The sequence below is a fragment of the Gigantopelta aegis genome, unplaced genomic scaffold (assembly GCF_016097555.1).
Source record: "Gigantopelta aegis isolate Gae_Host unplaced genomic scaffold, Gae_host_genome ctg3177_pilon_pilon:::debris, whole genome shotgun sequence".
In the NCBI taxonomy this organism is placed as follows: Eukaryota; Metazoa; Mollusca; class Gastropoda; order Neomphalida; family Peltospiridae; genus Gigantopelta; species Gigantopelta aegis.
Genome location: NW_024533214.1, coordinates 3,528 through 14,667, shown reverse-complemented (window position 1 = coordinate 14,667; position 11,140 = coordinate 3,528). Strand labels below are relative to the sequence as shown.

Sequence of the window (11,140 nt, the reverse complement as noted above, 5' to 3'; positions counted from 1 at the left end):
TACTCCAGTGCTTGCATTCATTAATGATCCATGTGTATACGACCCAACACAGTCTGTAGAAAAAAAAATTATTCTTGTGAGAACTATTCAAGTATGCAATTAGTAGCGATCGTAGGGAAAAAATGCTAACTATTGAAGCATTAGAAAGCAAACATTACATAAGTATTATTAAAATATTGGATCTGGTATTACCTAATAGGCAACAGCTATATTAATTGTAGTAACTCCCATTGATAACGTAATCTACTAGCGCTAGATAATTCAATAACAAAATTTGATAGTCATCTGTATTTCATTCTGTTATTCATTGATTACATAACTTATATATTTAAATCTTTCATCGAATTCGCTGTGTACAGGCGGTATGCATGAGTGACAAAAGGTGAGAGAATTTCAAAATTGTTATGGGAGAGGTATAATTTGTTTTGCAATAATCAATATTGCAATGGTGATACTGATTCAAAATCAATCTTTTGGCAGCTGTTCCTGAAATAGTTTTGGGCATTGAACGGATTTTCAATTGTAACTTTAGTAAAAATGCTCCATATTCTTGTTATCATATAAATAAAATAAATTTACTTACATGTTTGCAAAAATGAAAGTCGTAAAAAAACGAATTATAGCAGTAGGAAATGTCAAGTCCATGAAAAGATGAAGACGAAAATTGTATTCAGTGATAGTTGGTTCTTCTGTTGAAGTGGTTCCAGACCCTTCCTGTTAACATGAGTTATCACGTTACTGGCATATTTAAAATATCATTACACATGAATGATTTATGCATAATTAATAATGTATTATACAACTAATTGAGTACATCAGTTACACACACAAATATATGAAGTGAATGTACATAGCATACTTCAGATTTGCTGATGACTTCAGAAATCGTTTAGTTTTAAAACTTGTTGCTGTGAGAGGAGGGAGAAAGAGATGAGAGAGAGGGAGAGTAAGAGAGAGATGAGAGAGAAATTAACAAGTAGAAGTTCATTCAATCAGAGATCAAAAATGAAAGAGAAAAAAATATCAATGTTACCATAGTAACATAATTGTCACACAATGCATACTACTACATTTTCCTCTTCTTTAACACCACACTCATTTAGTTTTCATTAAACATTGATACACCAGAACTCAATATAGTAGCTATATCACATATAACATTATAGCAGTGTGTTAAAGACTGTCAACTAGAGATCATTGTAGAGTAAATTAATCACAACAATCAGATAGAAACAAGTTCCATTATAATTGCGGCAACTCCACTCTGGCGCCAAGGCATTATTAGTAACAAAAGCCACCACTAAGGATAGAGGAAATTTCATTTACCACATTAATAAACCAAGCCATGGTCATATAATTACTTGTCTAGTTTTTTTATCTGCTAATTATGTAATTATACACACACCTCAGTAACTCAGGATCTTTTGATGTGTTTTACAAGCCATGTACAAGCACAAACTGAGGTAGAAGGTAACAAACACTTGAGTTTTTAATTACAATGCTCTTAAAGTTGATTCTGGTAAGCATCAAGCCACTCAATTATGTAAACCGCCAAAGCTGTTGTCTTTGGTTGCTTAGATACAAATACAAAGCTGTTGTTTATAAACTTTGGTTGCTTAGATACAGGTAACAAAACTGTTGTGTTTTTGGTTGCTTAGATACAAATGATTACAAGCACAATAGAGTAGTTGGTCCATGGTGATAACTTAATATTCGTCACTACTATCAAAACAGTCTTATTGAATGCTACTTATATATGATTGTCACCTGCTCTGTTGGCATTGAAAGAACAGTACAACAGAAAACGCCCAATCCAAGAAACATCACTACACCAACTTGCATTGTGTCAGTAATCTTTGCAGCTGTACAGAAAATTAGAAGACTGGACAGTAGATTGTTTTCTCCTAAACAAGAAAAATAGATGCATTTGTTTCAAATGTGAGTGTTTATATAGTATAGATAGATGAATCCATACATATCGCTTACCTGATATATTATTTCAATTATGTTAGACAAGCCTTTCACAATAAATTTAAATTTTAAAACAATTAGAGCTTACATGTTATTTACATGTGGGCTTGTTTTCCAGTGGTGACACCATGAAATATTGTACATATAACTATTTCATATGAGAGATGAAATCCTTTGCGTGAATTAATCCTTGTGTTTCGTCACTTGTATCAATCACTACAAACCATTGAAAGCCATTATCTTAATGTTTAATCACACTCACTGGTTCCAGTGAATGTCTAATGTCACAAGATCCACCAAGTTAATTGTTCTAAACAAAGGATGTCCTCTTCTCCTAGCATGAAAAAACATTGCAAATGTCTAGATATACAGAGACAAGACTCTGCATACAAACTATGAATTTACTTGATACTTCAAAATTCTATGCTCCTGCTAAAAATGATGCTATCTGTCTTGCCTAGAATTACAATAGTAATATATTAAGTATACCAGGGACATTTAATAAGCAAGAGTTAGTATTGTCATAGTCATTATATTCTGGTGTGGAGTCCTACCACACGTCATTGAGCCCCTAACCGCTGGCATTCTATCAAAACTGTTGCAGTTTTATGACGCAACATTGATTGATAACAGATGTCCATTGTATCCATATGCCATCTTAGCTAACAACATTTGAAATTTTGGTCACATAGTTATAGTCGATTTAGATAGTTAGATCACCAATGAGTCATGCTTACAAATACAGATAATATAATTATACTATGAAATGCAGGTGGGAAAATGTTTTGATTATTAAATCTCTATTTTTGAACTATATTAAGTGTTACATAACACTTTTTTGCTGATGAAAAAAAAGCAGGTGTAGAGTGACTCTTGTCACTCATCAATTAACAGTTTACTTCAATAATATTTTGAAGTCTTTTATGTCCCCAAGGAAGAGGCATCCCTAGTTCTTTCTATTGCCACTGTGTCATTTTTAAAATTCTTATCTTGTTTGAGCATTTGTATGTTCCATTTCTGGCTTCTATGTGTAATAATATTGATATTTGCTTTGTTACAATCGATCATAACAGCTGCTTACTGGTATGATTGTTTGCTACCACTCCTCCAATGATGACATTACAAAATGTATCACACACACATAGTATTATTTTTTATCCACATAGTGTTGTGTCTGTGTTTGCTCATTTGCAATACCAACGATGGCAATGCATATGTGTTGATAGACAAAGAATGGGTGTGGTCTAATAAGGGTGGAAATGTCTTTGGAAGGCAAGACACTTCTGAAGAATACTGAGATATAATTTACACAATACTGTTTGTTATCTCCTAATAAAGGTGGCTGTAGAGCCATTAGCTTCCTGTGAACCCTCTCTAAATTAAAATCAGCTCCTTTTGAATTAGAATATTTGCATCTCAGACTTTGAGACAATACATAACTATGAATATTTAATAAGCGTGTTTTCATGTACTAGTCTATTGGTACACTACATGCTGTAACCATAGCAATGAATAGGTATATGTATGGTTCTTGTTATTGGGGTCTATGAATCAATGAATACCTAATTATGAGTATGTTCCCTTGTTTAAAAGTGTGATTTCATGCTTCTACACACAACCAACATCGCGGATAAGACATTTTGGTATTGTCAATTACAAGAGTACAAAAATGTTAAGACACACCTTTTATAGATTGACAAATTTATGTTTTACACAACAATCCTAAGTACATTGATACATATGTCAATTATATATTGTTTCTCCTTGACTGACAATGTATACACATGTTACATTCATCAAAAAAAATGTATGTAATGTACACTAATATAGTTCAAATTGCTTTATCAAAAAACCTGTCTTACACAATCATATCAATGAATGATATCCCATATTATCTAAAAGTTTTCAGAGGCAAAAATCTATACGAAACTCCATGTTGACATAATTTTAAATTAGAAACTATATTGCCAAATATCTTTTGTATTGATAGTCATTCTTCTAAGCAATAAATAAAAATCAGTTAGTATTTTTAAATCATTTACTATTTGAAAATGTCCATGACAAGACATTTACAAAAAAAATGTCATCAGTAATGTGTCGTTAGCAAAACTATTTCATAATTAACAGAGAAAATTAATACAAACATAACTAACATTATTTAAAACTACGTAGACATCACAATGTACTAAAACAATAAACAACAACAGCAATCACCAAAAATAATAATTGAAAAAAATGCCTAAATTATAAATACTATCTGAAATTATCAAGTGTAAACTATAGAACTGTAAACAAACAAAATAAAGTATTAAATAATTAATACTAATATTTATAAACACAGAGTTCAAAAAACAACTAAATGTCATAATAGATGCGAGCTGCTAAATTATAGGGGTTCCTTTTTTGCTTAAAAAGGGTGTCTCACTTAGTAATTGGATTGAGTTTCGTGTTTTCGTAGAGACCGCTTTTTGCTAAGATAACGTACCCATTTAACAACATCATGGTCACTGTAGTTTAATTTAGGTTCAAAAACCTTGAGGTATCTCACTTTAAGACCGGAACAAGCAAATGGAACCTACATGCGGAAAAAAAAACCAGGAAAATTTGTGAAATATATCAGTAAGCATTGTTTTTCATTAAAGTTAGATAGACGGTCATCATCTGAAAAATGTCACACATGTAGTATGCTATTATTTGTGATGTAATTGGAGACATCAATCCCACGCAGGGAGTGATCAAGTCATGCACCCTACACTGTAATTGCCACCAGTCACTGTCAGCAGTGTAATCCTTTTTTGGCGTCTTAAAACACTCACAGCTGCTTCATAAATCAAAATTATTCTCGATAAGTATAATAGAATATCAGGATAGGGTAAGTACTGAATCAGTACTCAGAACATGGTATGTTGTTATCTTAAAATATTGATAGTCAAAAAAGCTTAAACCTATTGTTTAACATCCTATCATTAGTAGTCTAGACAATACAATAACTATCACATACTAAGATATGTAAAGCAATGTAACAATAGAACATTATTGGATTTAGTACTACATACATGGCTTCTTAGGTCATAAAAATAACAATACCGCTCTATGATGTAAGAGGTCAACACACTATTGTTTCAATAATCATATTTAGAATTATATAATCCTTTACTATCAACACTCCCCCTCAAATTATAGCTTGTATAATGTGAGAGGAATATATAATAAGTGATAATGTACTACACAATGTATTTTATCTCCTACTCAGAGATAAAAGATATAAATTTGCTAATAAAAGGGAAGATGTCTTGTCTCATCTTACACATGTGTGATATCCAAGTGAAGTAGCTGTGATGTGGTAGAGTGTTTACTCTTTAAAAGAAATAAGTCATCTTGATGGAGTTAATATTGTCTATGAACATGAATATGTTTCCATTTACTGGTCTATTGTACACTGCATGCTGTAACCATAGCAATGAATAGGTATATGTACATACTTGTTATTTGCAGTCTATGAATATTTAATTAATATGTTTTGTGTGCTCAAATTGTCTAAATCTGACCAATCAGTATTGCTTGAAGTTTGTGGTGCGTACTCTAAGATATGACATTTACCTCAAAGTTCATGGAGATGGGGTGGGCGTGTCTGCTGTTTGCTCTTAGAGTCTCAACAGTAGCAGTGGGGAGAAGTTCTACATCAGCAGTAAGTTGGGTCTCTTTCATACCAGGGAACCTACGTATCCTAAATGAAATGAACAATAAAAACAGAACGAACAACACACATATTTGTGTATTTGCGTTATAAAGAGTCTACAATATAATTAAATATAAGTAACGTTAAGATTAAGTGTGACTTCGAAATTCTGTCTGAATCTGTGTAAGTGTCAAATCTCACAAGATGTTAGGTTCAGTTCCGATTTTGACTAAGAACAAAATTAACATCATAGAAATACTATATAATTCCTCAGATCTGGTTACTATGAATTGCATAGAGAGAAGCAGACCTTGCCATGGTTACAGTATAATTTAGTATGCATAATATACAACTATACATTCAGTTTTTTATTATTTACTAATGCCATATATTGTCATATAACAATATCTATAATGTAGTAAAATGTATTTTCATTGTATATTATAATGATACATTTTAACAATCAAAGCTCCGTTTGGTCACATGAAGGAGTTATGTCAACGGAGCCAGACAAACAGACGCCAACACCCCAGAAAAAATTTTATGATATAAAATTGTTTGCTTTGAGTGAGGAACGCTATGAACGTCAACTTGCCCTCACATGCAGAAATACCATAAACAATTAGAAAGTCTTGCGGTCTCTTTGATAGCTAGATGCTTATATAACAGCGATCACGCACACACACAGAGACGCAGACTATCAATAATAGTTTTAAAATCATTCATTGTCTGTAGTACGTTATGTTACAATACTTTGATAAATATACCACCCGCACGCTCACCCACACAGAGTAGTAGCAACAACAATGACATTAGAAATCACTAAACAAAACACCCTGGCAAATCTTTGACATCATATACGACATGAGTACAGTCATTCATATATAGGCACACATGACGTTCACTAGACAATTAACTTTAGTAGTAGTGAACAGCCGTATCGAAAGCACAGACGTACATTATATCCCAAAAAGGTACAATTGTGCTATATGCAGCATTGTAGAAGTGGTTATTACTGCACTCATTGAAACAGTTAAACCAACTTAAGCAACAATATCTATGTAACAGATAGATATTGTGTGTTGAGTGGAGAACAGTATTGGAATATTAATAACATGATAATTTTGATTAAACATCGTGTTACTATTGAATGACAAAGTGGAGGAGAGCCATTTGTCTACTGATACTAGTAGTGTACGTATTATTGTTGATAGAGCATGATTTGTTAGTGTATAATTCCCTCACCTCCAGACTATGGCATTCTCGCCAGACTTGTATTTTGGCCGACCTTTTAGAGCTATCATTTTTACACCTGCTGTGTTTGGAGGAGGGAATTTTAACCTTATAAGAGAGAGAGAAAGAGAGAGAGAGAGAGAGAGAGAGAGAGAGAGAGAGAGAGAGAGAGAGAAAGAGAGAGAGATCAAAATGGAGAACTTGAAATTGTTTTACCTCAACATGTTGTGCATTCAATGTTGGTTTTAAAGAGGCTCTTAAGAACTACTTTAATCTCCATGTGTGACGTGATGCTTCTCTAACAAGAGGGATTACCTGAATGGTAGTGTAATGTCATTTGTTGTACGATACCTATAAAATGAAAAAGCAGGGAAGACTTTGAAGTTGGATCAGCCTTTTCCTTGCCTCATCAGTTCAAATTCTCCATCAGGAGGAATAAAACTGATACTTCTTTCACTCTCAAACTTGCTAAGTTTGACACATTGGTGAAAAGTACAGTCGTCAATAGCCACACCTGCTTTGGGATTTTGTCCACTCCTGGAAAATGAACCACAAAATAAATTGAAGGAGGTAATAAAATAGAACAAGATAACCGTATATCTATCACACATACTATTTTGTTTGTATGTGTGGTACATCAAAGCACTTGACAGATGGCAGTTTACATTGAGAAGCAAATGAGCTTTACTTAACAGTTATATCATCATTATTCACACCTAGAGGATGTGTAGTTATTATGCTCAAAACAAGTTATTTGTACTGGTTATCACGTGTTCACTGACATGACTCCCAATGAAATGAAAACAATTTAACAATACATGATGTCTATGTCTACTTTGTTAAGACTAAGATAACAAACCATCAAATACCAATGATGTTTATAGAGTGAGGTCAATTGTTGGCAGGAGAGGTAAATTATACATGATCAGTGTATGAAACAGATTAAAATCCAGAGATATCATTTTTTAAACTCGTCTTAAACATTGTTCATTGATACCATATATAGTAGTAATGTGTGTGTGTTTGGTTCATTTTAGTGGCCACAAATATTCTGGCACTAAATAATGATTCTTCAAAATTATGACAATAAAAAAACATGAAAAATTTAAAGTATGAAACATGTATAAAAAATTAATACTTTAAAAATATTTCATACTTTAAATTTTCATGTTTTTTATTGTCATAAGTTTGAAGAATCATTATTTAGTGCCAGAATATTTGTGGCCACTAAAATGAACCAAACACACACACATTACTACTATATATGGTATCAATGAACAATGTTTAAGACGAGTTTTAAAAAATGATATCTCGGATTTTAATCTGTTTCATACACTGATCATGTATAATTTACCTCTCCTGCCAACAATTGACCTCACTCTATAAACATCATTGGTATTTGATGGTTTGTTATCTTAGTCTTAACAAAGTAGACATAACATCATGTATTGTTAAATTGTTTTCATTTCATTGGGAGCCACTGTCAGTGAACACACATGATAAACCAGTACACATAACTTGTTTGAGCATAATTACTACACATCCTCTAGGTGTGAATAATGATGATATAACTGTTAAGTAAAGGTAATTTGCTTCTAATAAACCATCTATTCATCTATCTATACTCTGTCAGTCCATCGATCCATTCATAATACCTTTTTGCTAGTTGTTGTTCCAAGGATTGTGCCTCTGGTGTAGAGGGTTTTGCTTGGCGATCGATAAGGAGTTTATCGTTCATACCAAACTTACATTCAGGCATACCACTGAGATAACTTTTCATAACAACACGACCTGATACATGAGCTGATAAAACTTGACCTATAGAAATGAAAAGGATGAATAAAATAATCAATGATATAGTGTAATGGACAAATGGTATGGTTCAATGGATATATGACATAGTTCAATGGACAAATGGTATAGTTCAATGGATGAATATTTAAACGGAACTATAACATAATTCAAAAGGATTTAATGACATAGTTTAATGGATATATGACATAGTTAATGGATATATGACATAGTTCAATGGATATACAAACATAGTTCAATGGATATATGACATAGTTCAATGGATATATGACATAGTTTAATGGATGAATAATTATATGGTCACATTTAGATAAATATATATGGAATTATGGATAGATAGATTGATAGAAAGTAGATAGATAGAAAGATGGATAGATGGATAGATAGATAGATGGATGGATGGATGAACGGATAAATGGCTGGCTAGATGGATTTATTTACATTGATATACTTATACCAGTGACATAAACAAGATAGCTTATACTGTTACCTTGAGGTGACATAAGAAGATTAACACTCTCTAAAACATCGAGAAACAGTTCATTCTTTCGATATTTGATCCCCTCTCTTCTCCAACTTATTTGACCTGTAACTTGACTAGTAATCTGCTTCTGTTCCTCGATACTCTGTAAAAATGACATCATTGCTACGAGTGATATTGACCACACCCACTCACAGTTGTACGTATTCCTTGTTGTGTTTCATGTACGTCTTCAATACACCACTATCTGTTTCTGAGGATACCCATAGTCTAATACCTCTGTATGAGAGAAAGTACATAAAATTCATTAAGTTATATAACCACTAAACTCATTCCTATAACTAGACCCATCCTATAGCCACTAGACTCATTCCTATAACAATTAGATCCATTCCTATAACCACTAGACTCATTCCTAGGTCCTTTTTTTTCTACATTTATAATCAAGATAACAGTAACTTGTGATGTAATGATCTATTACATCATACAGCTACCATTAATATTATAATTACTACCATATATGGCAAGTCCATTAAACACTACATTCAGTGAATATTGGTGTGATTTTGTGAGTGCTAAACTTTATTTATCTCCATTACACTCCAGTTAATATCAACTATACCTTTTAGTACAAACATTAACTATAGTTACTAAAGACCTATCTTGATATGACAGCTGTAATCTACTTACCGTCTAACAGTTCATAAATTAATACAAAATTGTTTTAATGTTCTCTTCTGTTATCTCTCCAAAGTACGAAGTAAATAATTCAATAATTTTGTGAAGGAATTCAAATACAAGAGCTACATTGACATTTTGTTGTGTGCAGGCTGTAATCCAGACAGTACCCTTCTTGACGTGACAATAACTGGTTCTAGCTATGTTTAGTGACAGGAGATCGGACAGTGTGTCTGGCATGTATAACACTAACTCTAAAAGCATCGATTGTAGATCGCCTAAAGGGTTAAAATATAGAAGATAATAGGGAGATTGATTAATGAGAAAATGGATGGATATTGATAGTGGTTAATGGGAGGAATGAATAGGTGGGTGGTTGAAGAATGGAATCTAAGGTGAAACTCACGTCACTGAGTCTCTATATACACGTGATATCAGGACCTCTCCTTTGTGGATTGTAGAGAAACACACCACCTATCATGATCTAGTGGGGCAGTAATAAATCATTATGGCTGTGGCCAACAAGTTAGTTGTTGTTTTATCCTATGAGCTCACAGGGAGCAGTAGGTATTGAGACATCACTGCTGCTGCTCAATAGGAGTTCTAAACATTATTTATCATATACAGTTGTTATGGATCATATAAAATTGATATATTGAGAAGCATTTCTTAACAAGAATTTATGTTAATGTGTTAATAATGTAGGTTTAGGTTGACTAACAGACACGATTCACATTTCCACTCTGATGTGAAACTATAGGCTTCTGGATTAGTATAGTAGCTTACTTAGTGTTGGGAAGTACGGTCAGATTATTCTCTATCTTGTCAAGAGAGAAGAGACCTGCTAACAAAAACACTTCCCCCCACTTTCCAATTAAACGGAATCAATATATTTTTAAACTGTTGCATACGAGTAAAAAGGTCAGTTATTTAGAATATGGAATTATTGTACTTTTCCCCTTTTTTATAGGATGTAAGGATGACTCCATCCAATCCTGGTCTAACTAATCCCACCAGAGCAATTATGGCTTTGTTTTTTATCTCATTACTCATGCTTTATTTGGTACAAAGCTAAATTTGCATACTTAATTGTTATGTCATCACCATCTTGTACTATTGCATTGATCCTAGCAAGTACTCACAGGAAGAGAGCCTCTTCCTTGTGCTTAAATATTAACCTACACATAAAATATTCAAATACTCTTGCTATTGTCTTTCTCCAGCTGCCTACCTTGTCTGGGCCATTATTCCTGATGAGTGGCTGCATTTTATTGGATTAACATATC

The 11,140-nt window shown here is 32.8% G+C and overlaps 1 pseudogene; it reads right to left on the bottom strand.

The window, feature by feature from the left end:
- Positions 1–4,396: 4,396 nt before the first annotated feature.
- Positions 4,397–10,335, bottom strand: LOC121391967 (annotated as a pseudogene).
- Between the last annotated feature and the right edge of the window lie 805 nt (positions 10,336–11,140).